Genomic DNA, 14,203 nt, shown 5'->3' on the forward strand with positions numbered 1-14,203 from the left:
GAGATGAGATTCTCACCAAATCCCATTGGTGAATGGGAAGGGATAATTGTTTCATCATAAGACTTCTAGATCCAATTCTAGATAAGCTTCATGGATTGAAGATAAATATCCATTAATATACTTATCTAAAGAAAGATGCTAAGTTAAGAAAAAAATAAAAGTCTTGAGGGAGAGAAAGGAAATATTTTATGAGGAAAATCCTCGGGCAAGATAAAGGCGAGATTTTATGGGAAAAGCCTACGCAAATGGATAAAATGTTCCATAAAAGATAAATTCCGCTAATGGAAATCGTATCATGAAAGAGGGTATTAAATACCCATGGAAGAGATCATGAGAGGCAGTTGATACATGGCAAGAACTCTCGGTTCGGGGGTGAACTAGTGAAAGCTAGTTCTAGGTTGGGTGGTGGTGTTTGTTTATCCAAAAGACATTCTTTCCAACTGCTCTTATCTTAACCACCTACATGGGATGTACTATATGTTTACTCCTTGCTTTTTATGTTGTTGAATCGTTCAGATCAGATGTATAAATGTATGTGTTATCTTTATGAGATTATTATATATGGATGCAGGGGACATCTATATCATCTAAATTTACTCACAATTAAATTTAGTGAAGGAACACAGTATGTTTCAAAACCTATGTGATATCTCTGTTTTCACTGTGGCGAATATTTATGCATGAGACATTGATGTATGCGGAACAATTATGGTTCAAGGCTTCAAATTGTATAGCCTATGGTTCAGGTTAACTTTGTTATACATTATGCGCCACATGAATTGCATCCAATGAGGCTAGTTAGCTATTTATGCACATTGCATAAGATTTATGTCAATAATACTTTCAACTATGCGAGTAGGATTATGATTATGATTCATGGCCATACTAGCTACATTAGACTCAAGATAATGTTCCATTAATGCTTGTGTTGAGTCATGAGAGAATCTTATTGGTTGCATGCCATGATTAATTTCTTTCTCGAAGTTGTAATTCATGCTTAAGGGTTGATTTGACATATAAGTCTTATAAATGAATCTAAAAGTACACATCATGGATCTCGTAAAGTATAGAAGGAGTTTGTAGTATTGTGCCCAGAGGCTATGGTTCATTACTTTTGATGTTGTTAATTTTTTACGAGTATGAGTATAGTTGCATGGATAATATTTTTTCATGTAATGATGGAATAATTATACTTGTGGCGACTATTGAATCTAGCGTTAATTGAAGTAAATTTTATGGGAGCCTAGTAGGTAATTGCCAAATTGTTTCCAGGGGGTATGTGACAACTCGAAGATCATTTTCCTTTTGCTGGACTCCTTCCTCTACTTCTTAGGTTTTGTTTTCTGGCCAATTTCTCCTTTGTTCTTAAAGATTCCTAGTAGGCATCCTCCATTGTCTTCAAGGGAAAGAGACCAATCTCATCTTAGATATCATACCTTTGGACATTTATATATCTAGCCACCTTTCAACATCTTCTTCTCACGCCAAACACATGTATTATCCTTCGAATTCAACCCTGACTTTTGCTTGTGTCTGTTGCCTCACGGGCAATGTGGCTTAGCTTGTGATTGGATAACTTGACCTTCGACCACCGAGACTTTCCTTACTATTGCAACTCCAACCATCGTCCATAGTTTTAGTAGTTCCTTTCAGGCTTGATTCGTAAGGCAATGGGTTACCTTAACACAAATTCAGTCATTTCCTTTTCTTACAAATATTAGTATAACACTGAATGAGACATGCAATAAATTAGTAAACCCATAGTTCTATTATATTTTAGATTGTAGATAATTACATACAAAAGGTGATTTTTCATAGGCCTAGCCATGAACAACATATCTTTCCTCTTGTTTTATATCCCCCATCCTAAACAAAATATCTCCATGAAAAAAAAATGTTGTAACAAACAACCTTGAAAGATTCCTTCATGTGTCCCCATTCTAGAAGAGTCGGTTCCACCTTATACTATGAGTTAACTACATCTATCTTCTAAAGACATTTTAACAAAAACTAGCAAATTCCTAACTAGAAATATCTTTAAAAAAAACTATTTTCAATATTTTTAAAAAAGAGAGTTTCGTGAGATACTCTTTCATCATGTTGTTTTTTCAAACCCTAATAGTTACTCATGGAAAATTATTAAATAAATTACCAAAAATAATTAAACATTAAAAAGAAAGAAGATGTCCCATCAACCTCAATTATTAAATAAATTACCAAAGTAATTAAACATTAAAAAAAAATGTCTCACCAACCTCAATTATTAAATAAATTACCAAAAAATAATTAAACATAAAAAAGTTCATAATCATCGAAACGAAAAAATGCGGTCACATATTCTATATCCAGATCTTTTCACTTGAGGTGAAGGACAATTACGAATAAGTGACTAATATCGGAGAGAAATATGGCACCACCCACCAACCATTGTGTATGGCCAAGGTTATCCGTCCATCATAAATGGCCAAAAATTTGAGGTGACCCGTTGGAACTTTGGGAAGCTTCCAACGAGAAATTCGCGTCCAGAGCACGTTTTTGATTCTCCATCACAGATGCCCAGGAATGGTTCCCACGAAAAAATCGCGTGAAGATATTGACACAAATAATTGAAGTTAAAATTCATTTGGTTCCGTTCATGTATCTGGGTATTTCCATAATTATATACGATTAAAATAATTACTTACTCATCATGATCATAGTTAATAAGACGGAAAAAAATTTGAAAATAAAGTTCAAACTTTTGAATTGTGTTGTTTGTTTTTTTCCTGAGAAGTAAAATTGGGATTCGTATTTACTTAGATTTTTAAATTTATGAATAAATTTTATAAAAATAATTTATAAATATGTTTTAGAGATTTTAGCTTGGCTAGACAATTTTGGGTTTAATTGTATTTTTAAATAACAGAAGTTTGAATTAAATTGAATTTTATGTTATTTAAAATTTTGTTTTAAATTTATATATAAATTTATTCTACTCAAAAATATTAAAACATTTAATTATATAAAATTTATTGGTTAAATTTTGTATTGTAACAAATTCCTATCAAATTTTGCACTCATTAACTTAACAATTTGAATACAACTAAAAAACCTTAAACACTTTATAAAACTTCATCGTGTGATACACTTTATAAAACTTCATCGTGTGATTCTAACCCATTCCTGACCAATTTCAAAATTAATTAAAAAACATAACGAATCCCTAACAAGTTTCAAAATTAATTAAAAAACATAACAAATCACTAACAAGTATGGAGCAAAATTAATCACAAAGCATAATCGAAAAAGTGCCAAACCCTAAAAAAAAGTTACCAGGGTTTCCAAATTCCAATTCTGGGTTTCCAAATTAATTAAAAAACATAACGAATCCCTAACAAATATGGAGCAAAATTAATCACAAAACATAATGGAAAAAAGTGCCAAACACTAAAAAAAAGTTACAACTTGCGAGGGTTTCCAAATTCCAATCCTGGGTCTCAAAATTAATTAAAAACGATAACGAATCCTCACATGTTTGGAGCAGAATTAATCACAAAACATAATCGAAAAAGTGCCCAACCCTAAAACAGCTACAAATTGCACGGGTTTCCAAATTCCAATTCTGGGTCCATAGTGTTATGCTAAAACCAGTTACAAATTGCGCGGGTTTCCAAATTCCAAATTCTGTGTCCATCGTGTTAGGCTTCCAAATTCCAAATTCCAACTGTCCTCTAATAATTGTACCTAAAAGGTGATGTTTTGTGTGAACGAATTTAAAGGGAAAATAATGCTAAGAAAGCTGTTCCCTACATAATATATTGCGAGTGGAATTGTTTTCCTGATGAACAACGCTGGTGCTTGGAATCTAGAGACGCCGTCAATTTCCGTGTGTTGCTTGCAAGATCAAGAAGAAATGTTCGGAGAAATGCGTGCTCGCTCCATATTTTCCCGTGCATGATTTCATGAAGTTTGTTTGGTTAGGCAGAGTGTTCGGAAATGGCTATGTCATCAAATTACTCCAGGTATCTTCAATGAAATGTGTGCTCGCTGCCTACTTCTGAAACATACCTGTAGTAATTTGATGACATGGCTATTTCCGAACACTCTGTGTACCCAAAGAAACTTCAGGGGATCGTTTGCCGGAAAATATGGAGCGAGCACGCATTTTTTTGGACATTTCTTTTTGTTGATCTTGCAAGCAGGGCATGGAAATGTGGACGCCGTCTCTGTATTCTAAGCGTAGTGTTGTTTATCTGCAAAACAACAAATCTACAGGAAATATATTCTGTAAATGTGGACGGCGTCTCTGGATTCTAAGCGTGTTGTTCATCTGCAAAACAAATCCACAGGTAATATATTTTGTTGGTAACATGTTTCTTAACATTTTTTTTGTTTTTTTTTAAATTCATTATTTACCATTTGCTTACCTTTCTGTCCCTGCTTGCCTATAGCCAAATTTGAGGATGGAATAGAAATATTTTAAGTAATAAGTTTAGGGTTTAAAATTTAGGGTTTAATAAGTTATTTATAAAACATTTGTCATTAATTTTACATTCCCACTATTATTCACTTTGCAGTCGAACATATCAGTACTAATTTGATGGCATGACCATATACTTTCTATACCCATAGAAACTTTGCGGGTCATCCGCTGAAAAATATTAAGGAATTATTTACGTTTACAAAATTACTCAAAGGGATTTGGGGACCGCCATAAAGAAGTATGTTTCTTGCTATTAGGGGCTGAGGGTCATGCCCAAGGGAGGAGAAAACTTGGTCGCCCTTTCCCTCACCTTGTGGGAGTTATTGTTTAAGTATGTGCAAAACAATATATGTGAAACTTATTTTAATAGCTTTCTGGAATGCCTTATTCACTTCGTTGGAAAGCACTAAGTAGGGTTTTTAACCTTGGTATAGGGTTTTCAAAGTCAGGTTACGTGTCAGTACAATCTCCTAACTTCTTAGGCTTCTTGGGCCTCTGCATCAGTTTTTCTGATGAATTGATTCTGTTATTGTTTTATAGGATCTTCCCACGGAAACAAAAGATTTTACGAAGCAAGAGAAAATTTCGAGTCCCCGTACATCGCTGTGGAGGAGTAATCAATTATCTCCATAAAAATATTGGAGAAGCGTACAATCGCAGTTAGTTTAGACAAAGGCAGAGCTGCAATCCCAGTTGGCTTCTACCAAAGCAGAGCTGGTTGACATTAACCAGACACATGCGAATCACTGGACGGTCATTACAAAATATCATGAAGGTTCGGGGTGTTAATTACATGTTTCTATGCAATGCAAAAATATGGTCAGTTGCCAGGGAGGACCTTATAACTGTCTTTTTGTCATATGCAAAATTAGAAATAGCACAAGTATGTTTACTAATGTGTTAATGTTCTGATAAATATTATTTTTAAATTAATGGCAATAATTACTAGTATAAATAAAGGCCGTATTTGTTAAATTATAGTATTTTATAATGTTTTCAAGTAAATCCAAAAAAGTAATTCTGTATTTGTTAATTTATAGTATATGTTTATAATTATATTACATAAATGTCTTTTTTTCTTCTGTAAATTTAATTTTATTGCTATTAAAAAAGCTTGTAAATTTAATTTTATGGCTCTTAAAAAAGCTTTTTAAATGATCAATTTATTTTAGCTAATTATTCTTTACATTTGTAGTCTTTACTTTTTTTATATTTCTTGTTCAAATTGACTTATGGATTTTTATTTTTTATTTTTTTTGGTACATTGGTACACCCTTTTTTTTACTTTTTTTTTTTTCTTACATCAGTACACCTTCCAGAGCTATAGATATAGCTAAAATTGGAACAATACTTTGAAGGAGCTTGATATCTGATGAATATGACCTTATTATTATTTCTTTCTCCTTATTGAATGGTCAGATTCCTGAGATAAATGCCAAAAGATAATTTGTTATTTAATAATTTTCATGGTAATTTCATTATTACATAAGGTAAAGATGAAAACATAAGATATAATTAGAAACATAAATTATTAAGTCTTTACCTTTTCTATATTTTTGGCTCTTTACATTCAGATTGACTTATGGATTTTTCCTTTTTACCTTTTTCTTTCTCAGTGCACCTTTCTTTTTACCTTTTTTTTCTTATATCAGTACACCCTCCAGAGCTATAGATATAGCTAAAATTGGATCCAGAGATATAAATATAGCTAAAATTGGAAGAATACTTTGAAGAAACTCAATATCAAATGAATATACCTTTATTATTAGTTCTTTCTCCCTATTAAATGGTCACATTCCTAAGATAAATATTAAAAAATAATTTGTTATTTAATAATTTTCAAGGTAATTTCATGATTACATAAAATAAAAAGAAAAATATAAAATAATTTTAGAAATATAAATTATTTTGTATTTATAATTTCATTAATAGAAATAAATAGAATATGCTAACTCTTTTTTATTTATAACTAGAAAATAAGAAAATTTAACTAAAAGAAAAATTAATCTGTGAACTTCCAACATGAAAAATATTTATCGTCCTTAGTATTAGAAAATGAAGCTTTTTAATTTGAATATAAGAAATATATAAACCAAATTTGAAAATGAACTTTTTTATTTTTTTATTAGCATGTAAAATTTCATTGCCCGATGGGGTGTTCATGAAGCGCTAAGAGGTGCATCTACGAATGCGCTGTAATAGCACTTGGGGATTTGGTGACGGCTCGCGACATCTGATAATTAAATTGGTTTCTTAGTATGCGTGCTGAGCGTGGTGTCATGCAGATTAATTATTATTTAGGTTAGGTGAGAGAAGGTGGTAGATGCCTCTCATGGGATGGCGTGGACTCTTCACCAACTTGTGTTGGTGTACATCTTTGTTATGTTCTGGGTTGGCATTGTTTCCTACATTCACTGGTGGTTGGGAGCAGGTGGTGTGTCTGTGTTGCACGGTGTTCGCTCTGGGTTATGTGTTTGGAGTTTGGTGGGGGAGACGCCTGGTATATTGGGGTGGTATTTTCATAACACAATAACTTTTCTCCAGTTCTATGGGTCTCCACACAATGAGTTGCTTCTGGTTATAAGGTTATTCCTAGGTGTTTCAATCTCCATGGTCTTTTGGGTTAGATATGTTGTATAATGTTTAATTTTTAGGATGGCATTTACTGGTTACGCTGTGGAGTCAGAGCAATGTTGTAATGGGTGAGTGGTCCTCCTAGACTTAATATATCAATTATGCCCAATCATTTATAGTATAGTTTTGGAGTGACATATAATTAGTTTATATTTTTAAAAAATGTAAAATTTTATGTTAATATTAATTTCATTATTCAATGAACTAGTATAATTAGTTGCGAATTGAAAATTTTTGTTGCAACACTGATTTTCTTCTTGTCCTCATCCCCCACATTTACACACTTTTCAATCAAGTGGTCAAGCAAGGGTTCCCTAAACCATGGACTCAAAGCCTCATTATCGCTATTTTTAAAAGTGGAGATACAAATAACCCCTCTAGTCAGTGCTATCCTAGCCAAGTTATATGGTATTATTTTGGAAAGGAAGTTGAGCATATGGGTTGAAAGTGAAGGTAAGCGGGCTAAAGGCCAAGCAGGTTTTAGAACGTAGCACTCAACAACACACCACCTCGTTACGCTTAGGATCATTGTGGAGGAATGCCGCAATGATAAATCCAATCTCTTTTGATGCTTTGTGGACTTTAGAAAGGCTTTCGATACGGTTCCTAGAAACAACCTTTGGAACAAATTAGAAGAGCTAAAGGTTCCTTTTGAGTTTAGAGTTGCCACTATGGTTATACGAGAATGTAATTCCCAAGTTAAAGAGCAATAAGGGGTGGTCGAAAGATATTAAGTGTAATATCGGAGTTAAACAAGGTTGCTCCCTCTCCCCCACCCTATTTGGCATTTACATCGACAAGCTAGAAGGTTGTTTAGAGGAAGCAAGATGTGCTGGCATGATCTTAGCGGGGATAGTCATCATCCTTCTTCTCTACGCTGACGATATTGTTCTTCTTGCAAGGTGCCCATCTAATCTTGATAAGCAATTTTTACTTCTTAAGGATTTATGCTCTACCATGGGTATGATTGTTAACATTGACAAAAAAAAGAAGTTATTATTATCAAATCCAAGAAGGACGCTTATGCTAATTTTATGTATGACAACAGTAACTTGGAGGAAGTGTCTTCCTACAAGTACCTAGGAATTGATATTCATCACAAGCTCAACTGGAACTATAGCATTGAGAAAAGGATTAATGGGGGATGGAAAGCTTATTTTGATCTTGAAAAAAATTGTAAAACGAAAAACCTCGTAATGCGGGATAGAAAGAAGTTCCTCTTTGAAACTTTAGTCACTCTGGTTATCTTATATGGATGTGAGATTTGGGGTTGTAGCATCTCTAGAGAATCCTGGAGAAGGATTGAGCAAATCTAGAAGCGTTTTCTAACGTATAATATCAAAATTAAAAGCAACATACCCTATCCTAGTCTCCTTATAGAAGTGGGTCTTTCCCCCATCGATAGCATAGCTATGAATAGGCTTTTGTTGTACAAGCACACACTCAATAACATAGGAGACCATAGATTTCCTAAGCTAGCTTTAAATTCTAGCCAAAACCACCTAAGGCTCAAACAAGGTTGGTATAAAGACACCAGGGGCTGGTTAAACCATTGGGAGATCGATGAGAATGTTGCATTGCAAAACATTAATAACATTAAAAATATTGTTACTTCTAAGTTCAAAGAAAAAATGTGGTGTGAGAAAGATTTAGGAGCTAAAAGAAAATTAAGATATTATAAGGAGGTGATCAACCCCACCCTATAAGATCAAAGTATCTCTTTGTTTTATCTAGCTCAAAGAAGAAAATTAATATAGCCAAGATTAGAATGAACTTTCATGAGCTCCATAGTGAAACGGTGGTTGGGCAGTTCCTAAAACCCCATGGATTAATATAGCCAAGATTAGAACGAACTCTCATGAGCTCCATAGAAGATCAAAGTATCTTATCTAGCTCAAAGAAGAAAATTAATATAGCCAAGATTAGAATGAACTCTCATGAGCTCCATAGTGAAACGGTGGTTGGGCAGTTCCTAAAACACCATGGATTAATATAGCCAAGATTAGAATGAACTCTCATGAGCTCCATAGTGAAACAGGCCGTTGGGCAGTTCCTAAAACATCATGGATGGAAAGGTTCTGCCATCTCTGTGAGAATATGAACATCGAGGATGAAAATCACTTCCTCTTAGAGTGCCCCGCTTACAACCACATTAGATCTCAGCGTCAAAATCTTTGTTGCAATGCCTTCCTAGGCTTTTACATTGTCAAAATTACAGTGAACTTAGGAGGCTTCTCTCCAAGCTTTTTGAGCATAAGAATAAATCTTAAATCAAACTAAATAATTAGTTTCTTTACATCCTATAGACCAAAGTTTGGTCTCAGTGGACGTTAACTATCATCATCATCATCATCATCAAAAAAATTAGTAATTATGGTTTATTTTATATTTTATTATAATATTATAAAAATAATATATATTTAGTCTAGAGGGTTAGTTTAGTTGGTCCAAATTCTATTACTAAAATTTAGATTAGAATTAAGTTTTTTTGGTGAATTTAGTGTGATTTTCTATATATATTATTTATATATTGAAAATAAAATTATTATATGATAAATGATCCACATAAGAAATCATTATATTTGCGCGAAATCTAATTAAAACCATATTTACTAAATGACATATAAATATATAAATATCCATTACCATCACACGTATAAATTGGAAATAAAATCATTATATGATATTATATTGATAAAAAATATATATATTTATAGAATAATTTTTGTATTAGAAATCTCATTGAAATCATATTTAACCAATGGTAAAAAAAAAATCTATAGCCCGTCAACATTACACGTAAGAGTCATTCAAATATTATAATAATCGGTGGAGGGTGGTTAATAATCGGTGGAGAGTGAACTAAAGCGATTAAGAATAATAATAGTTGTGAAAAATAAACTGCTAATAAAAGATAGATAGATATTTATTAGGGCGAGAAATACATCAATTTTTAAGCAAGATCAAATTATCAAATTTTGAATTATATATAAAAGCATTGAAAGATCAAAATGCTTGAGAGTGATTATAGTTTCATCTTTATTTTTTTAAATAATATTTTTATTTTTTAAATAATATTTTGTGCAGTGTTGTTAAAATCGCGATAAAATCGCGATTTTTTCATCTTGCCGATCAAATCGCGATTTTTATACGAAAAAATCGCCTACATTTTTTTTGCCGATTTTTACTGAAAAAATTGCGCTTTTTTCAAAAAATCGCGATTTTTTCGAGAAAAACGTGATTTTTAACGAAAAAATCGTGGGGGCTCAGGACAGCATAGTTTTATAACTTTTTTTGGGTTTTTTCATGCAATGTTTTTTGAAAGAAACAAATAATTTTTGAGTGGGGTAGCTTAATGATCAAGTCTAGGCCCTAGTATGGATACGCTATTCATGGTAATGTTAAATTCTTAAAGTAAAAGTGACATTCTCCTTAATCTTCATTTTCATCCTTTTACTTAAATTTTTAACATTACCATGAAATGACTCAGGATGTTTGAGAGTGGTTCCAGCCTCATTGGATTTCATATGGAGAAAGTAGAATTTTAGATTTCATTTAAAATCCAGCAGACTTATCAGTTTTTCAGGATTTCAGGATTGGGAGATTGTAATGTTTCCAGGTGACACCACCTGCCCGGGCTACCCCTGCCACTAGTAGAGGACGTGGTCTACCTCCTATAGCTCCTACTTCTAGTTCTTCAACGTCTAGAGCACATCAGACTCCACTGCCATTTCCACTTGCACGGGCACCAGCGTCTACATCTAGAGGGAAAGGGAAAGCTGTGGCATTTTCTCGCAAGAGGGGCAGAGGAAATCAATAGGATTAGACTTTCATTTTATTGTATATGACATTATGACATGATGAGATACATTATCATATTTTTTGTTGATATTTTGAGGCTGAGTTGGGACTCAGGAGTCAGGACTTACTATTCAGGACATGATTCAATGTTATGTGTGATTTTAGCGCTAGAAATGATATTAAACATCTTATATGTTAGTTTTTTTATCATATTTATGTGTCAATGTATTTATTTTATGTTGTAGATGGTTTGGATATTAAAAAAATTGAAAAAAAATGAAAAAAAATGAATATTTTTGTGCCAAACGCTTTTTTCCCGCTTTTTGCCAATTTTTTCCGCTTTTTTCCTGGCACCGATTTAATCCCGATCACGCTTTTAACAACATTGATTTTGTGATAAGATTAAATTTCCTGTATAAGATTTAGTTTATAAAATTGATTCAACCACTGGAGAAATGTGATGTAGGTCTGTTATTTACTAAACATATTAAACCAAAAAGAGAATTTGGTTTCATCACCAAAAATGAGGCAAGGAAATTTCGTATAGTAATATGAGGAGTGTTCCTATACGAGATATATTATTGTATGATGCAGGCATTTTTATGTTGATGGTGGATTCTCAAAATACTCTGAAATCCAATAAACATGAACGAGCGCAATTATTCCATCTTTGCCCATATCCATAGAATGCCAAAATATTTTAAGAATTCGCAATCGATTTAACCTCAAAAGCAGCTAACTAATTCTTAAACTCCTACTACCTCTATATTTGGAAATAGGGACGTAGTTACTGCATCTATATCTGCACGAGAGAAACAAGATATCGAACCATGGAAATAGGAACGTGGTTACTCCATCTATATATGGACAAGAGAAACAGGATATCGAACAAACAAATGGACCATCAGGGTTACTTTACGAGATGGTGGTTTTTAAACAAGACAAGAACTTGATCTTTTTAGCTTATTAATATTGAGTTATTTTAAATAATAAATTATAATATTAATTTTTCTAAATTTCTACGAGGAAGAGATTGATCACATGGTTTTCTATTTGTGAGCAATATTCATTAACTTTTCTTTTAATATATCAATATTATTGTTCGTATTAAGATATATGGCAATAAATTATTTGTGAAAAGCTAATAACTTATACATTGGCCTTTTTCTCTTTACAAAAAATTGATCATGAAAACTTTTAGTTCGGTATCACTGAATTAAACAATCATATCACATTCAAATATGTAGATTTATTATATATGAATATAAACTTTTTTTTTATGAGAAAGCTTCTAAAAGAAATTGTAACAAAAATTGATTTTGTTTTATCATTTTAAATTTTAAATTTATAGATATATTTGTTAGTTTAAATTAAATTGCATATATTCATTAACAATTATTGTAATATTAAGATATTAATATTGTTAGAAACAATATTGTTGTGGTTGATGTTAAATACAACGGAATACTATTTATTTACAAGATAAAGATTGAGAAATGAATATTTTTGGAAATATTGTTTACTAATTTTGATGTCTCATTTGGATATCTTATATTTGAAGGATGTTTTACTACAATTACCTAGATTAGATGAAAGCATAGGATATATGGTTTTAAAGCTTATTTTGATACATTTCCAACGATGTATGGCACTCATATAGAAATAGGAGTGAGGAGATATGAAATATTTCGTTAGGATGACCTAACCAAAGAACAAGTAGGCCGACCCAACCACTTTTTGTTAAACATGTACAAGATAGGAAAGGTAAATTATTAATTCCATTTACTATTAACATAGATGTACATTTATAATACATTCTTGTGACTGTTGAATTCATCTTCCAATGTCTCTTAGACTCCCTTTGGTTGTCCAACTTCTACACCTTAACCCTTAGCGGATTAGGTATCCAACATTTCCCCCATTAATCTGAAGGGGTATGTGTGAGTCCCGTTAGAGCCTAAATCTGCCTTAGGCTGAAAGAAGGCAAAATTCAGGGTAACCACAAACCACGCTCAGTCTGGTAGCTAGCCCTACCAGAACATGAGAGGGCTCTCTCCGGGTCACGCTCAGTGAGGAATAAACAATATGGTTTGAGATGACTTAAACTAAATATTGATTTCAGACTAGTAAATAGATATGGAAAAAGACGATTTTTGAATGACTAAATTTTCTAGGCTGTGTGGGACCAAAGGACCGCATGAGCTGGGAAATTAAATCAAAGACACAGGATATTTCGTGAGGCAAGATAGGCGAGAGGTTTAGCAATCAGATTTAAATAAAATGGAGTGGAAAGACTGTTGAGAAAAGCTAAAAAGGGCATACGCATGAATCCTTTTCAGACAGAAGAAGATATACAAAATATGAATGCTTTACAAGGCAGAGCATAAACTAAATTCTACCTCTTCTACTTAGGAGCATTCAACTAGAAATGATTATGAATGGATGGTAAACATAACAGAATACATATGAAACATAGAAAGAAAAACACATTTGCTAAACTCACACCACAGGGATCTCATGAATCAGAGCTGCATCATGCTATTAATTTCCAAGCCAAAACTGTACAATGAAAGTGCTGAGTTTTTCTCCACGCTATTCCCAGAAACTCCAACCTTTTACAAAAATGACTTTCAATACAATAAATAAGCTTTGATTATGAGAAAGTGGATCGACCCAAAGTTGGGGGAATTGTTTAATCATTATAAATGAAAATGAAAAGCCAACCATCGGTAACAGGAGCAGCATTACCTTTAATTTCTTTGATGACCATTACCTTTAATTTCTCTGATGACCATTAAAAAAAAACAAAAATGTAGCGTAGATCTTCTGGGGCAACTGTTCGCCTTCCTTTTGGCCGTTTGAATAACAACTATCAGTTTAATAACATGGATTTTAAATAAGATGTGCCTTTAATGAAGAGAAAACATATATTGTTAATGAACGGGCCCACCAACAATTTTCGTTTAACTCACCCACACGCCAATATTCACTTTCAACTGTCTTCGCTTCTAAACCATAGTACCATAGCCAAAAAATCATTAAACAGGCTTTGAAAAACTTGGAGAAAATCGCACTGAAACAAATTGAATTCTCGCAGAGCGGAAGTGATTTGGCCTTTGGGTCTCTGTGCGCCACGCCAAAAGATGTATGCATCGCGCTACTTTGGAGATGGTTTTGAGGCACTTCCTGAAGTCCAAATTAAGCCCAAGTGTGCTTGTTGGAAAGCCCCGCCAGTCTACTTTTCAACCCAAGTGGAATTTTTGGATTTGGATTCCATTTGCCACTCCAATACTGCAATCTTCCAAG

General features: G+C 32.8%; 1 long non-coding RNA gene across 3 annotated transcripts; it reads left to right on the forward strand.

The window, feature by feature from the left end:
• The first annotated feature begins 3,782 nt into the window (after positions 1–3,782).
• Positions 3,783–11,198, forward strand: LOC149156686 (uncharacterized). 3 transcript variants are annotated; one of them, XR_016263419.1, is made up of 3 exons: positions 3,783–4,328; positions 5,003–5,281; positions 10,691–11,198. It is a non-coding gene; the product is annotated as an uncharacterized LOC149156686 (long non-coding RNA). The 3 variants fall into 3 exon arrangements; XR_016263420.1 differs by having other exon boundaries at positions 5,003–5,237; XR_016263418.1 differs by lacking the exon at positions 10,691–11,198 and having other exon boundaries at positions 5,003–5,299.
• Positions 11,199–14,203: the final 3,005 nt, after the last annotated feature.

This window comes from Pinus tabuliformis, chromosome 9 (genome assembly GCF_031772625.1).
Source record: "Pinus tabuliformis cultivar Carrire ecotype Pingquan chromosome 9, CPIR1, whole genome shotgun sequence".
Taxonomy (NCBI): Eukaryota; Viridiplantae; Streptophyta; class Pinopsida; order Pinales; family Pinaceae; genus Pinus; species Pinus tabuliformis.